We start from the raw sequence: 16,988 nt of genomic DNA on the forward strand, positions 1-16,988 counted from the left end.
ATATAAAGGGGCAGCACCATATAAAGGGGCAGCACCATATAAAGGGGCAGGGCAGCACCATATAAAGGGGCAGCACCATATAAAGGGACAGGGCAGCACCATATAAAGGGACAGGGCAGCACCATATAAAGGGACAGGGCAGCACCGTATAAAGGGGCAGCATCGTATAAAGGGGCAGCACCATATAAAGGGGCAGCACCATATAAAGGGACAGGGCAGCACCATATAAAGGGACAGTGCAGCACCATATAAAGGTGTAGCACCATATAAAGGGACAGGGCAGCACCATATAAAGGGGCAGCACCATATAAAGGGGCAGCACCATATAAAGGGGCAGGGCAGCACCATATAAAGGGACAGCACCATATAAAGGGGCAGCACCATATAAAGGGGCAGAACCATATAAAGGGGCAGAACCATATAAAGGGGCAGCACCATATAAAGGGGCAGCACCATATAAAGGGGCAGAACCATATAAAGGGACAGGGCAGCACCATATAAAGGGGCAGCACCGTATAAAGGGGCAGAACCGTATAAAGGGGCAGCACCGTATAAAGGGGCAGCACCATATAAAGGGGCAGGGCAGCACCATATAAAGGGGCAGAACCATATAAAGGGGCAGCACCATATAAAGGGGCAGGGCAGCACCATATAAAGGGGCAGAACCATATAAAGGGCCAGAACCATATAAAGGGGCAGCACCATATAAAGGGGCAGCACCATATAAAGGGGCAGCACCATATAAAGGGGCAGCACCATATAAAGGGGCAGGGCAGCACCATATAAAGGGGCAGCACCATATAAAGGGGCAGAACCATATAAAGGGGCAGCACCATATAAAGGGGCAGCACCATATAAAGGGGCAGGGCAGGACCATATAAAGGGGCAGCACCATATAAAGGGACAGGGCAGCACCATATAAAGGGACAGGGCAGCACCATATAAAGGGACAGGGCAGCACCATATAAAGGGGCAGCATCGTATAAAGGGGCAGCACCATATAAAGGGGCAGCACCATATAAAGGGACAGGGCAGCACCATATAAAGGGACAGGGCAGCACGATATAAAGGGGCAGCACCATATAAAGGGGCAGCACCATATAAAGGGGCAGCACCATATAAAGGGGCAGCACCATATAAAGGGGCAGGGCAGCACCATATAAAGGGGCAGGGCAGGACCATATAAAGGGGCAGCACCATATAAAGGGACAGGGCAGCACCATATAAAGGGACAGGGCAGCACCATATAAAGGGACAGGGCAGCACCGTATAAAGGGTCAGCACCATATAAAGGGACAGTGCAGCACCATATAAAGGTGTAGCACCATATAAAGGGACAGGGCAGCACCATATAAAGGGGCAGCACCACATAAAGGGGCAGAACCATATAAAGGGGCAGAACCATATAAAGGGGCAGCACCATATAAAGGGGCAGCACCATATAAAGGGGCAGGGCAGCACCATATAAAGGGGCAGCACCATATAAAGGGACAGCACCATATAAAGGGAAAGGGCAGCACCATATAAAGGGACAGGGCAGCACCATATAAAGGGGCAGAACCATATAAAGGGACAGGGCAGCACCATATAAAGGGGCAGCATCATATAAAGGGAAAGGGCAGCACCATATAAAGGGACAGGGCAGCACCATATAAAGGGGCAGAACCATATAAAGGGACAGGGCAGCACCATATGAAGGGGCAGCACCGTATAAAGGGGCAGCATCGTATAAAGGGGCAGCACCATATAAAGGGGCAGCACCATATAAAGGGGCAGAACCATATAAAGGGACAGGGCAGCACCATATAAAGGGACAGGGCAGCACCGTATAAAGGGGCAGCATCGTATAAAGGGGCAGCACCATATAAAGGGGCAGCACCATATAAAGGTGTAGCACCATATAAAGGGACAGGGCAGCACCATATAAAGGGGCAGCACCATATAAAGGGACAGTGCAGCACCATATAAAGGTGTAGCACCATATAAAGGGACAGGGCAGCACCATATAAAGGGGCAGCACAATATAAAGGGGCAGAACCATATAAAGGGGCAGAACCATATAAAGGGGCAGCACCATATAAAGGGGCAGCACAATATAAAGGGGCAGGGCAGCACCATATAAAGGGGCAGCACCATATAAAGGGGCAGGGCAGCACCATATAAAGGGGCAGGGCAGCACCATATAAAGGGGCAGCACCATATAAAGGGGCAGCACCATATAAAGGGGCAGCACCATATAAAGGGGCAGCACCATATAAAGGGGCAGCACCATATAAAGGGGCAGCACCAAATAAAGGGGCAGGGCAGCACCATATAAAGGGGCAGCACCATATAAAGGGGCAGAACCATATAAAGGGGCAGAACCATATAAAGGGGCAGCACCATATAAAGGGGCAGCACCATATAAAGGGGCAGAACCATATAAAGGGACAGGGCAGCACCATATAAAGGGACAGGGCAGCACCGTATAAAGGGGCAGCATCGTATAAAGGGGCAGCACCATATAAAGGGGCAGCACCATATAAAGGTGTAGCACCATATAAAGGGACAGGGCAGCACCATATAAAGGGGCAGCACCATATAAAGGGACAGTGCAGCACCATATAAAGGTGTAGCACCATATAAAGGGACAGGGCAGCACCATATAAAGGGGCAGCACAATATAAAGGGGCAGAACCATATAAAGGGGCAGAACCATATAAAGGGGCAGCACCATATAAAGGGGCAGCACAATATAAAGGGGCAGGGCAGCACCATATAAAGGGGCAGCACCATATAAAGGGGCAGGGCAGCACCATATAAAGGGGCAGGGCAGCACCATATAAAGGGGCAGCACCATATAAAGGGGCAGCACCATATAAAGGGGCAGCACCATATAAAGGGGCAGCACCATATAAAGGGGCAGCACCATATAAAGGGGCAGCACCAAATAAAGGGGCAGGGCAGCACCATATAAAGGGGCAGCACCATATAAAGGGGCAGAACCATATAAAGGGGCAGAACCATATAAAGGGGCAGCACCATATAAAGGGGCAGCACCATATAAAGGGGCAGAACCATATAAAGGGACAGGGCAGCACCATATAAAGGGGCAGCACCGTATAAAGGGGCAGAACCGTATAAAGGGAAAGGGCAGCACCATATAAAGGGACAGGGCAGCACCATATAAAGGGGCAGAACCATATAAAGGGACAGGGCAGCACCATATGAAGGGGCAGCACCGTATAAAGGGGCAGCATCGTATAAAGGGGCAGCACCATATAAAGGGGCAGCACCATATAAAGGGGCAGAACCATATAAAGGGACAGGGCAGCACCATATAAAGGGACAGGGCAGCACCGTATAAAGGGGCAGCATCGTATAAAGGGGCAGCACCATATCAAGGGGCAGCACCATATAAAGGTGTAGCACCATATAAAGGGACAGGGCAGCACCATATAAAGGGGCAGCACCATATAAAGGGACAGTGCAGCACCATATAAAGGTGTAGCACCATATAAAGGGACAGGGCAGCACCATATAAAGGGGCAGCACAATATAAAGGGGCAGAACCATATAAAGGGGCAGAACCATATAAAGGGGCAGCACCATATAAAGGGGCAGCACAATATAAAGGGGCAGGGCAGCACCATATAAAGGGGCAGCACCATATAAAGGGGCAGGGCAGCACCATATAAAGGGGCAGGGCAGCACCATATAAAGGGGCAGCACCATATAAAGGGGCAGCACCATATAAAGGGGCAGCACCATATAAAGGGGCAGCACCATATAAAGGGGCAGCACCATATAAAGGGGCAGCACCAAATAAAGGGGCAGGGCAGCACCATATAAAGGGGCAGCACCATATAAAGGGGCAGAACCATATAAAGGGGCAGAACCATATAAAGGGGCAGCACCATATAAAGGGGCAGCACCATATAAAGGGGCAGAACCATATAAAGGGACAGGGCAGCACCATATAAAGGGGCAGCACCGTATAAAGGGGCAGAACCGTATAAAGGGGCAGCACCGTATAAAGGGGCAGCACCATATAAAGGGGCAGGGCAGCACCATATAAAGGGGCAGAACCATATAAAGGGGCAGAACCATATAAAGGGGCAGCACCATATAAAGGGGCAGGGCAGCACCATATAAAGAGGCAGCACCGTATAAAGGGGCAGCACCATATAAAGGGGCAGGGCAGCACCATATAAAGGGGCAGAACCATATAAAGGGCCAGAACCATATAAAGGGGCAGCACCATATAAAGGGGCAGCACCATATAAAGGGGCAGCACCATATAAAGGGAAAGCACCATATAAAGGGGCAGCACCATATAAAGGGGCAGCACCATATAAAGGGGCAGGGCAGCACCATATAAAGGGGCAGCACCATATAAAGGGGCAGAACCATATAAAGGGGCAGCACCATATATAGGGGAAGCACCGTATAAAGGGGCAGGGCAGGACCATATAAAGGGGTAGCACCATATAAAGGGACAGGGCAGCACCATATAAAGGGACAGGGCAGCACCATATAAAGGGACAGGGCAGCACCGTATAAAGGGGCAGCATCGTATAAAGGGGCAGCACCATATAAAGGGGCAGCACCATATAAAGGGACAGGGCAGCACCATATAAAGGGACAGGGCAGCACCATATAAAGGGGCAGCACCATATAAAGGGGCAGCACCATATAAAGGGGCAGCACCATATAAAGGGGCAGGGCAGCACCATATAAAGGGGCAGCACCATATAAAGGGGCAGAACCATATAAAGGGGCAGCACCATATAAAGGGGCAGCACCATATAAAGGGGCAGGGCAGGACCATATAAAGGGGCAGCACCATATAAAGGGACAGGGCAGCACCATATAAAGGGACAGGGCAGCACCATATAAAGGGACAGGGCAGCACCGTATAAAGGGGCAGCATCGTATAAAGGGGCAGCACCATATAAAGGGGCAGCACCATATAAAGGGACAGGGCAGCACCATATAAAGGGACAGTGCAGCACCATATAAAGGGACAGGGCAGCACCATATAAAGGGACAGTGCAGCACCATATAAAGGTGTAGCACCATATAAAGGGACAGGGCAGCACCATATAAAGGGGCAGCACCATATAAAGGGGCAGCACCATATAAAGGGGCAGAACCATATAAAGGGGCAGAACCATATAAAGGGGCAGCACCATATAAAGGGGCAGCACCATATAAAGGGGCAGGGCAGCACCATATAAAGGGGCAGCACCATATAAAGTTGCAGCACCATATAAAGGGACAGGGCAGCACCATATAAAGGGACAGGGCAGAACCATATAAAGGGACAGGGCAGCACCGTATAAAGGGGCAGCATCGTATAAAGGGGCAGCACCATATAAAGGGGCAGCACCATATAAAGGGACAGAACCATATAAAGGGACAGGGCAGCACCATATAAAGGGACAGGGCAGCACCATATAAAGGGACAGGGCAGCACCGTATAAAGGGGCAGAACCATATAAAGGGGCAGCACCATATAAAGGGGCAGAACCATATAAAGGGACAGGGCAGCACCATATAAAGGGGCAGCACCGTATAAAGGGGCAGCACCGTATAAAGGGATAGCACCGTATAAAGGGGCAGCACCATATAAAGGGGCAGGGCAGCACCATATAAAGGGACAGTGCAGCACCATATAAAGTTGTAGCACCATATAAAGGGACAGGGCAGCACCATATAAAGGGGCAGCACCATATAAAGGGGCAGAACCATATAAAGGGGCAGAACCATATAAAGGGGCAGCACCATATAAAGGGGCAGCACCATATAAAGGGGCAGGGCAGCACCATATAAAGGGGCAGCACCATATAAAGGGACAGGGCAGCACCATATAAAGGGACAGGGCAGCACCATATAAAGGGACAGGGCAGCACCGTATAAAGGGGCAGCATCGTATAAAGGGGCAGCACCATATAAAGGGGCAGCACCATATAAAGGGACAGGGCAGCACCATATAAAGGGACAGTGCAGCACCATATAAAGGTGTAGCACCATATAAAGGGACAGGGCAGCACCATATAAAGGGGCAGCACCATATAAAGGGGCAGCACCATATAAAGGGGCAGGGCAGCACCATATAAAGGGACAGCACCATATAAAGGGGCAGCACCATATAAAGGGGCAGAACCATATAAAGGGGCAGAACCATATAAAGGGGCAGCACCATATAAAGGGGCAGCACCATATAAAGGGGCAGAACCATATAAAGGGACAGGGCAGCACCATATAAAGGGGCAGCACCGTATAAAGGGGCAGAACCGTATAAAGGGGCAGCACCGTATAAAGGGGCAGCACCATATAAAGGGGCAGGGCAGCACCATATAAAGGGGCAGAACCATATAAAGGGGCAGCACCATATAAAGGGGCAGGGCAGCACCATATAAAGGGGCAGAACCATATAAAGGGCCAGAACCATATAAAGGGGCAGCACCATATAAAGGGGCAGCACCATATAAAGGGGCAGCACCATATAAAGGGGCAGCACCATATAAAGGGGCAGGGCAGCACCATATAAAGGGGCAGCACCATATAAAGGGGCAGAACCATATAAAGGGGCAGCACCATATAAAGGGGCAGCACCATATAAAGGGGCAGGGCAGGACCATATAAAGGGGCAGCACCATATAAAGGGACAGGGCAGCACCATATAAAGGGACAGGGCAGCACCATATAAAGGGACAGGGCAGCACCATATAAAGGGGCAGCATCGTATAAAGGGGCAGCACCATATAAAGGGGCAGCACCATATAAAGGGACAGGGCAGCACCATATAAAGGGACAGGGCAGCACGATATAAAGGGGCAGCACCATATAAAGGGGCAGCACCATATAAAGGGGCAGCACCATATAAAGGGGCAGCACCATATAAAGGGGCAGGGCAGCACCATATAAAGGGGCAGGGCAGGACCATATAAAGGGGCAGCACCATATAAAGGGACAGGGCAGCACCATATAAAGGGACAGGGCAGCACCATATAAAGGGACAGGGCAGCACCGTATAAAGGGTCAGCACCATATAAAGGGACAGTGCAGCACCATATAAAGGTGTAGCACCATATAAAGGGACAGGGCAGCACCATATAAAGGGGCAGCACCACATAAAGGGGCAGAACCATATAAAGGGGCAGAACCATATAAAGGGGCAGCACCATATAAAGGGGCAGCACCATATAAAGGGGCAGGGCAGCACCATATAAAGGGGCAGCACCATATAAAGGGACAGCACCATATAAAGGGAAAGGGCAGCACCATATAAAGGGACAGGGCAGCACCATATAAAGGGGCAGAACCATATAAAGGGACAGGGCAGCACCATATAAAGGGGCAGCATCATATAAAGGGAAAGGGCAGCACCATATAAAGGGACAGGGCAGCACCATATAAAGGGGCAGAACCATATAAAGGGACAGGGCAGCACCATATGAAGGGGCAGCACCGTATAAAGGGGCAGCATCGTATAAAGGGGCAGCACCATATAAAGGGGCAGCACCATATAAAGGGGCAGAACCATATAAAGGGACAGGGCAGCACCATATAAAGGGACAGGGCAGCACCGTATAAAGGGGCAGCATCGTATAAAGGGGCAGCACCATATAAAGGGGCAGCACCATATAAAGGTGTAGCACCATATAAAGGGACAGGGCAGCACCATATAAAGGGGCAGCACCATATAAAGGGACAGTGCAGCACCATATAAAGGTGTAGCACCATATAAAGGGACAGGGCAGCACCATATAAAGGGGCAGCACAATATAAAGGGGCAGAACCATATAAAGGGGCAGAACCATATAAAGGGGCAGCACCATATAAAGGGGCAGCACAATATAAAGGGGCAGGGCAGCACCATATAAAGGGGCAGCACCATATAAAGGGGCAGGGCAGCACCATATAAAGGGGCAGGGCAGCACCATATAAAGGGGCAGCACCATATAAAGGGGCAGCACCATATAAAGGGGCAGCACCATATAAAGGGGCAGCACCATATAAAGGGGCAGCACCATATAAAGGGGCAGCACCAAATAAAGGGGCAGGGCAGCACCATATAAAGGGGCAGCACCATATAAAGGGGCAGAACCATATAAAGGGGCAGAACCATATAAAGGGGCAGCACCATATAAAGGGGCAGCACCATATAAAGGGGCAGAACCATATAAAGGGACAGGGCAGCACCATATAAAGGGACAGGGCAGCACCGTATAAAGGGGCAGCATCGTATAAAGGGGCAGCACCATATAAAGGGGCAGCACCATATAAAGGTGTAGCACCATATAAAGGGACAGGGCAGCACCATATAAAGGGGCAGCACCATATAAAGGGACAGTGCAGCACCATATAAAGGTGTAGCACCATATAAAGGGACAGGGCAGCACCATATAAAGGGGCAGCACAATATAAAGGGGCAGAACCATATAAAGGGGCAGAACCATATAAAGGGGCAGCACCATATAAAGGGGCAGCACAATATAAAGGGGCAGGGCAGCACCATATAAAGGGGCAGCACCATATAAAGGGGCAGGGCAGCACCATATAAAGGGGCAGGGCAGCACCATATAAAGGGGCAGCACCATATAAAGGGGCAGCACCATATAAAGGGGCAGCACCATATAAAGGGGCAGCACCATATAAAGGGGCAGCACCATATAAAGGGGCAGCACCAAATAAAGGGGCAGGGCAGCACCATATAAAGGGGCAGCACCATATAAAGGGGCAGAACCATATAAAGGGGCAGAACCATATAAAGGGGCAGCACCATATAAAGGGGCAGCACCATATAAAGGGGCAGAACCATATAAAGGGACAGGGCAGCACCATATAAAGGGGCAGCACCGTATAAAGGGGCAGAACCGTATAAAGGGAAAGGGCAGCACCATATAAAGGGACAGGGCAGCACCATATAAAGGGGCAGAACCATATAAAGGGACAGGGCAGCACCATATGAAGGGGCAGCACCGTATAAAGGGGCAGCATCGTATAAAGGGGCAGCACCATATAAAGGGGCAGCACCATATAAAGGGGCAGAACCATATAAAGGGACAGGGCAGCACCATATAAAGGGACAGGGCAGCACCGTATAAAGGGGCAGCATCGTATAAAGGGGCAGCACCATATCAAGGGGCAGCACCATATAAAGGTGTAGCACCATATAAAGGGACAGGGCAGCACCATATAAAGGGGCAGCACCATATAAAGGGACAGTGCAGCACCATATAAAGGTGTAGCACCATATAAAGGGACAGGGCAGCACCATATAAAGGGGCAGCACAATATAAAGGGGCAGAACCATATAAAGGGGCAGAACCATATAAAGGGGCAGCACCATATAAAGGGGCAGCACAATATAAAGGGGCAGGGCAGCACCATATAAAGGGGCAGCACCATATAAAGGGGCAGGGCAGCACCATATAAAGGGGCAGGGCAGCACCATATAAAGGGGCAGCACCATATAAAGGGGCAGCACCATATAAAGGGGCAGCACCATATAAAGGGGCAGCACCATATAAAGGGGCAGCACCAAATAAAGGGGCAGGGCAGCACCATATAAAGGGGCAGCACCATATAAAGGGGCAGAACCATATAAAGGGGCAGAACCATATAAAGGGGCAGCACCATATAAAGGGGCAGCACCATATAAAGGGGCAGAACCATATAAAGGGACAGGGCAGCACCATATAAAGGGGCAGCACCGTATAAAGGGGCAGAACCGTATAAAGGGGCAGCACCGTATAAAGGGGCAGCACCATATAAAGGGGCAGGGCAGCACCATATAAAGGGGCAGAACCATATAAAGGGGCAGAACCATATAAAGGGGCAGCACCATATAAAGGGGCAGGGCAGCACCATATAAAGAGGCAGCACCGTATAAAGGGGCAGCACCATATAAAGGGGCAGGGCAGCACCATATAAAGGGGCAGAACCATATAAAGGGCCAGAACCATATAAAGGGGCAGCACCATATAAAGGGGCAGCACCATATAAAGGGGCAGCACCATATAAAGGGAAAGCACCATATAAAGGGGCAGCACCATATAAAGGGGCAGCACCATATAAAGGGGCAGGGCAGCACCATATAAAGGGGCAGCACCATATAAAGGGGCAGAACCATATAAAGGGGCAGCACCATATATAGGGGAAGCACCGTATAAAGGGGCAGGGCAGGACCATATAAAGGGGTAGCACCATATAAAGGGACAGGGCAGCACCATATAAAGGGACAGGGCAGCACCATATAAAGGGACAGGGCAGCACCGTATAAAGGGGCAGCATCGTATAAAGGGGCAGCACCATATAAAGGGGCAGCACCATATAAAGGGACAGGGCAGCACCATATAAAGGGACAGGGCAGCACCATATAAAGGGGCAGCACCATATAAAGGGGCAGCACCATATAAAGGGGCAGCACCATATAAAGGGGCAGGGCAGCACCATATAAAGGGGCAGCACCATATAAAGGGGCAGAACCATATAAAGGGGCAGCACCATATAAAGGGGCAGCACCATATAAAGGGGCAGGGCAGGACCATATAAAGGGGCAGCACCATATAAAGGGACAGGGCAGCACCATATAAAGGGACAGGGCAGCACCATATAAAGGGACAGGGCAGCACCGTATAAAGGGGCAGCATCGTATAAAGGGGCAGCACCATATAAAGGGGCAGCACCATATAAAGGGACAGGGCAGCACCATATAAAGGGACAGTGCAGCACCATATAAAGGGACAGGGCAGCACCATATAAAGGGACAGTGCAGCACCATATAAAGGTGTAGCACCATATAAAGGGACAGGGCAGCACCATATAAAGGGGCAGCACCATATAAAGGGGCAGCACCATATAAAGGGGCAGAACCATATAAAGGGGCAGAACCATATAAAGGGGCAGCACCATATAAAGGGGCAGCACCATATAAAGGGGCAGGGCAGCACCATATAAAGGGGCAGCACCATATAAAGTTGCAGCACCATATAAAGGGACAGGGCAGCACCATATAAAGGGACAGGGCAGAACCATATAAAGGGACAGGGCAGCACCGTATAAAGGGGCAGCATCGTATAAAGGGGCAGCACCATATAAAGGGGCAGCACCATATAAAGGGACAGAACCATATAAAGGGACAGGGCAGCACCATATAAAGGGACAGGGCAGCACCATATAAAGGGACAGGGCAGCACCGTATAAAGGGGCAGAACCATATAAAGGGGCAGCACCATATAAAGGGGCAGAACCATATAAAGGGACAGGGCAGCACCATATAAAGGGGCAGCACCGTATAAAGGGGCAGCACCGTATAAAGGGATAGCACCGTATAAAGGGGCAGCACCATATAAAGGGGCAGGGCAGCACCATATAAAGGGGCAGAACCATATAAAGGGGCAGAACCATATAAAGGGGCAGCACCATATAAAGGGGCAGGGCAGCACCATATAAAGGGGCAGCACCGTATAAAGGGGCAGGGCAGCACCATATAAAGGGGCAGAACCATATAAAGGGCCAGAACCATATAAAGGGGCAGCACCATATAAAGGGGCAGCACCATATAAAGGGGCAGCACCATATAAAGGGGCAGCACCATATAAAGGGGCAGGGCAGCACCATATAAAGGGGCAGCACCATATAAAGGGGCAGCACCATATAAAGGGACAGGGCAGCACCATATAAAGGGACAGGGCAGCACCATATAAAGGGACAGGGCAGCACCGTATAAAGGGGCAGCATCGTATAAAGGGGCAGCACCATATAAAGGGGCAGCACCATATAAAGGGACAGCACCATATAAAGGGACAGGGCAGCACCATATAAAGGGGCAGCACCATATAAAGGGGCAGCACCATATAAAGGGGCAGAACCATATGAAGGGGCAGAACCATATAAAGGGGCAGCACCATATAAAGGGGCAGGGCAGCACCATATAAAGGGGCAGCACCATATAAAGGGGCAGAACCATATAAAGGGGCAGCACCATATAAAGGGGCAGCACCATATAAAGGGGCAGCACCATATAAAGGGGGTAGCACCATATAAAGGGGCAGCACCATATAAAGGGGCAGCACCATATAATGGGGCAGCACCATATAAAGGGGCAGGGCAGCACCATATAAAGGGGCAGCACCATATAAAGGGGCAGCACCATATAAAGGGGCAGCACCATATAAAGGGGCAGCACCATGTAAAGGGGCAGCACCATATAAAGGGGCAACACTAGCCTACATGGCCTTCAGAGAACTGGTGCAGTGACAAAACCTCTCAGGGATCGGACCCTTTTTCTCCCCAATTCTCGCCAAAAATGACTCGTACCCAAATCTAACTGCCTGTAGCTCAGGCCCTGAAACAAGGATGTGCATATTCTTGGTACCATTTGAAAGGAAACACTTTGAAGTTTGTGGAGATGTGAATGAATGTAAGGAGAATAAAACACTTTCGATCTGGTAGAAGATAATACAAAGGGAGAAAAAAAACACGTTTTTTCCATTTCATTTTGTTTTGCTCCTTCTTTGAAATGCTAGTAGAGAAAAGCCATTATGACTTTAGGAGTCTAGGCGCAATTTAGATTTTCGCCACTAGATGGAAGCAGTGTATGTGCAAAGCCTTAGACTGATCCAATGAACCATTGCATCACTGTTCAAAATGTCGTATCGAGTCTGCTCAAAATGTGCCGAATTGGGTCAATTGATACATTTTCAAGTACACAACTATAGAGAACATACAAAAATGATATGGTTATAAAAAAAAAAATGTAAGTTTACACACTCCCAGGAATGTCATACATGATGGATCATTAGCTTCCAGTTCAAGTTAATGAATAACAAACCCGTTGCCGTGAGTTTTGTTATTGTGTCTGCTCCTCAAACAATAGGCCCGGTCCAGTCAAAAAACGTTATTTCCGGTGTTTTATACAGTTGGAATTATACTGTGAAATTGTGACAAAATATGATAATGCCCTTTCAGTGTAAGAGCTGTTTGTAAAGACCTCCTGAAATGCCAGCCTGTTTTTGGTGGGGGTGGAGTTTTGACCAGTTAGTAGACCAATAAGAAAGAGAGTTCCTAACCTCTCTGCCAATGACAGATTTGCTTTCCCCTCCCCACTCAGACCCCTCCCCACTCAGACCCCTCCCTACTCAGACCCCTCCCTACTCAGACCCCTCCCCACTCAGACCCCTCCCCACTCAGACCCCTCCCAGACAGTCCTAGTAAAATTCTTGCATAAAAAAAAAAAAGACTCTTCGCTAAGAACCTATTTTTGCTCATTTATTTTGTTGTGTTTTAATTGAAAACAAATCACAGTAATGTCCTTAACTGTTCCCCAGAAATGATTTGTTATTAAGATGGAAAAAAAAACAGCTGCCCATCGGACCTTTAAAAGAACTAAAAGAATGAGGGAGGTCCCGTGTGGCTCAGTTGGTTGGAGCTTTCAACGCCAGGGTTGTGGGTTCGATTCCCACGGGGGAAACCAGTATGTGAGAAATAATAAGTAAGAACACGTATGGACTACGTCGCTCTGGATAAGAGTGACGACTAAAATGTAACTATCAAACTGATATTCACACTTTTATTAAAAAACACATACAAGTTATAAGTTTACGACCTGTTCTGCTCAGATCACATTCAGTACAATGTGTTCTGATCATCTGAGTAGTTGGACTGCAATAAACAGTCAACCTGGAACGTTCCCGTCAATCATTGACTGGCTCAAGTGACCAAAAAACATACAAGTTATAAGTTATACGACCTGTTCTGCTCAGATCACATTCAGTACAATGTGTTCTGATCATCTGAGTAGTTGGACTGCAATAAACAGTCAACCTGGAACGTTCCCGTCACTCATTGACTGGCTCAGGTGACCAAAAAACATACAAGTTATAAGTTATACGACCTGTTCTGCTCAGATCACATTCAGTACAATGTGTTCTGATCATCTGAGTAGTTGGACTGCAATAAACAGTCAACCTGGAACGTTCCCGTCACTCATTGACTGGGTCAGGTGACCAAAAAACATACAAGTTATAAGTTATACGACCTGTTCTGCTCAGATCACATTCAGTACAATGTGTTCTGATCATCTGAGTAGTTGGACTGCAATAAACAGTCAACCTGGAACGTTCCCGTCACTCATTGACTGGCTCAGGTGACCAAAAAACGTCCAATCCTGAGCTATTGTGTGTGTGTGGATCGTCTCAGAGGAACATTTTCTCCTTGCTGTGTCCGAAGCGTGTGTTGAGCTCCTGGGACTTCTTCAACAGACGTTGTTTCTGAGCCTCGTCAAACTTGTTGACTTGCAAGTCCTGGTCCCTGTCAAACGCTCGTCTCTCCACCGGCTTGGCGCCCTCGTCCAGTTTCCTCTTCTTCATCTGCTTCTCGTGGAGACTGATCAGAGACTCGCCACGCTTCGTTTCCTAACAGAGAGGAGAGAGAAAGACAAAGTCATTTTGACAACTAATGGTCAGTAAACATCTTGGTCTAGTCTCCTAGTTGTAAATGCCATAGGGAGATCTTCGTACAGGTCAGTAGACATCTTGGTCTAGTCCTCCTAGTTGTAAATGCCATAGTGAGATCTTCGTACAGGTCAGTAGACATCTTGGTCTAGTCTCCTAGTTGTAAATGCCATAGTGAGATCTTCGTACAGGTCAGTAGACATCTTGGTCTAGTCTCCTAGTTGTAAATGCCATAGGGAGATCTTCGTACAGGTCAGTAGACATCTTGGTCTAGTCTCCTAATTGTAAATGCCATAGGGAGATTTTCGTACAGGTCAGTAGACATCTTGGTCTAGTCTCCAGGTCAGTAGACATCTTGGTCTAGTCTCCGTGACAATAGACATCTTGGTCTAGTCTCCAGGTCAGTAGACATCTTGGTCTAGTCTCCGGGTCAGTAGACATCTTGGTCTAGTCCTCCTAGTTGTAAATGCCATAGTGAGATCTTCGTACAGGTCAGTAGACATCTTGGTCTAGTCTCCTAGTTGTAAATGCCATAGGGAGATCTTCGTACAGGTCAGTAGACATCTTGGTCTAGTCTCCGGGTCAGTAGACATCTTGGTCTAGTCTCCAGGTCAGTAGACATCTTGGTCTAGTCTCCTAGTTGTAAATGCCATAGGGAGATCTTCGTACAGCTCAGTAGACATCTTGGTCTAGTCTCCTAGTTGTAAATGCCATAGGGAGATCTTCGTACAGGTCAGTAGACATCTTGGTCTAGTCTCCTAGTTGTAAATGCCATAGGGAGATCTTCGTACAGGTCAGTAGACATCTTAGTCTAGTCTCCGGGTCAGTAGACATCTTGGTCTAGTCTCCGGGTCAGTAGACATCTTGGTCTAGTCTCCGGGTCAGTAGACATCTTGGTCTAGTCTCTAGTTGTAAATGCCATAGGGAGATCTTCGTACAGGTCAGTAGACATCTTGGTCTAGTCTCTAGTTGTAAATGCCATAGTGAGATCTTCGTACAGGTCAGTAGACATCTTGGTCTAGTCTCCTAGTTGTAAATGCCATAGTGAGATCTTCGTACAGGTCAGTAGATATCTTGGTCTAGTCTCCTAGTTGTAAATTCCATAGTGAGATCTTCGTACAGGTCAGTAGACATCTTGGTCTAGTCTCCGGGTCAGTAGACATCTTGGTCTAGTCTCCTAGTTGTAAATGCCATAGTGAGATCTTCGTACAGGTCAGTAGACATCTTGGTCTAGTCCTCCTAGTTGTAAATGCCATAGTGAGATCTTGGTACAGGTCAGTAGACATCTTGGTCTAGTCTCCAGGTCAGTCGATATCTTGGTCTAGTCTCCTAGTTGAAAATGCCATAGTGAGATCTTCGTACGGGTCAGTAGACATCTTGGTCTAGTCTCCTAGTTGTAAATGCCATAGGGAGATCTTCGTACAGGTCAGTAGACATCTTGGTCTAGTCTCCTAGTTGTAAATGCCATAGTGAGATCTTCGTACAGGTCAGTAGACATCTTGGTCTAGTCTCCAGGTTAGTCGATATCTTGGTCTAGTCTCCTAGTTGAAAATGCCATAGTGAGATCTCAGACCCCTCCCCACTCAGAACCCTCCCCACTCAGAACCCTCCCCACTCAGACCCCTCCCTACTCAGACCCCTCCCTACTCAGACCCCTCCCCACTCAGACCCCTCCCTACTCAGACCCCTCCCCACTCAGACCCCTCCCCACTCAGACCCCTCCCTACTCAGACCCCTCCCTACTCAGACCCCTCCCTACTCAGACCCCTCCCCACTCAGACCCCTCCCCACTCAGACCCCTCCCTACTCAGACCCTTCCCCACTCAGACCCCTCCCCACTCAGAACCCTCCCCACTCAGACCCCTCCCTACTCAGACCCCTCCCCACTCAGACCCCTCCCTACTCAGACCCCTCCCTACTCAGACCCCTCCCCACTCAGACCCCTCCCCACTCAGACCCCTCCCCACTCAGACCCCTCCCCACTCAGACCCTTCCCCACTCAGAACCCTCCCCACTCAGACCCCTCCCTACTCAGACCCCTCCCCACTCAGACCCCTCCCTACTCAGACCCCTCCCCACTCAGACCCCTCCCTACTCAGACCCCTCCCCACTCAGACCCCTCCCCACTCAGACCCCTCCCCACTCAGACCCTTCCCCACTCAGAACCCTCCCCACTCAGACCCCTCCCTACTCAGACCCCTCCCCACTCAGACCCCTCCCTACTCAGACCCCTCCCCACTCAGACCCCTCCCTACTCAGACCCCTCCCCACTCAGAACCCTCCCCACTCAGACCCCTCCCCACTCAGACCCCTCCCCACTCAGACCCCTCCCCACTCAGACCCTTCCCCACTCAGACCCCTCCCTACTCAGACCCCTCCCCACTCAGACCCCTCCCCACTCAGACCCCTCCCAGACAGTCCTAGTAAAATTCTTGCATAAAAAAAAATGACTCTTCTCTAAGAACCTATTTTTGCTCATTTATTTTGTTGCGTTTTAATTGAAAACAAATCACAGTAATGTCCTTAACTGTTCCCCAGAAA

General features: G+C 49.2%; 1 protein-coding gene across 1 annotated transcript in view; it reads right to left on the bottom strand.

Annotated features, from left to right (window-relative positions):
- Positions 1-16,915: 16,915 nt before the first annotated feature.
- Positions 16,916-16,988, bottom strand: part of LOC110516182 (GPALPP motifs-containing protein 1) — a 6,848-nt gene continuing 6,775 nt past the window's right edge. Inside the window, exon 7 of the mRNA XM_090206872.1 lies at positions 16,916-16,988. This exon is cut by the window's right edge and continues 795 nt beyond it. The gene's annotated coding sequence lies outside the window, so the exon portion shown is untranslated.

The sequence above is a fragment of the Oncorhynchus mykiss genome, chromosome 18 (genome assembly GCF_057628025.1).
Source record: "Oncorhynchus mykiss isolate SJ-2025 chromosome 18, ASM5762802v1, whole genome shotgun sequence".
NCBI lineage: Eukaryota > Metazoa > Chordata > Actinopteri > Salmoniformes > Salmonidae > Oncorhynchus > Oncorhynchus mykiss.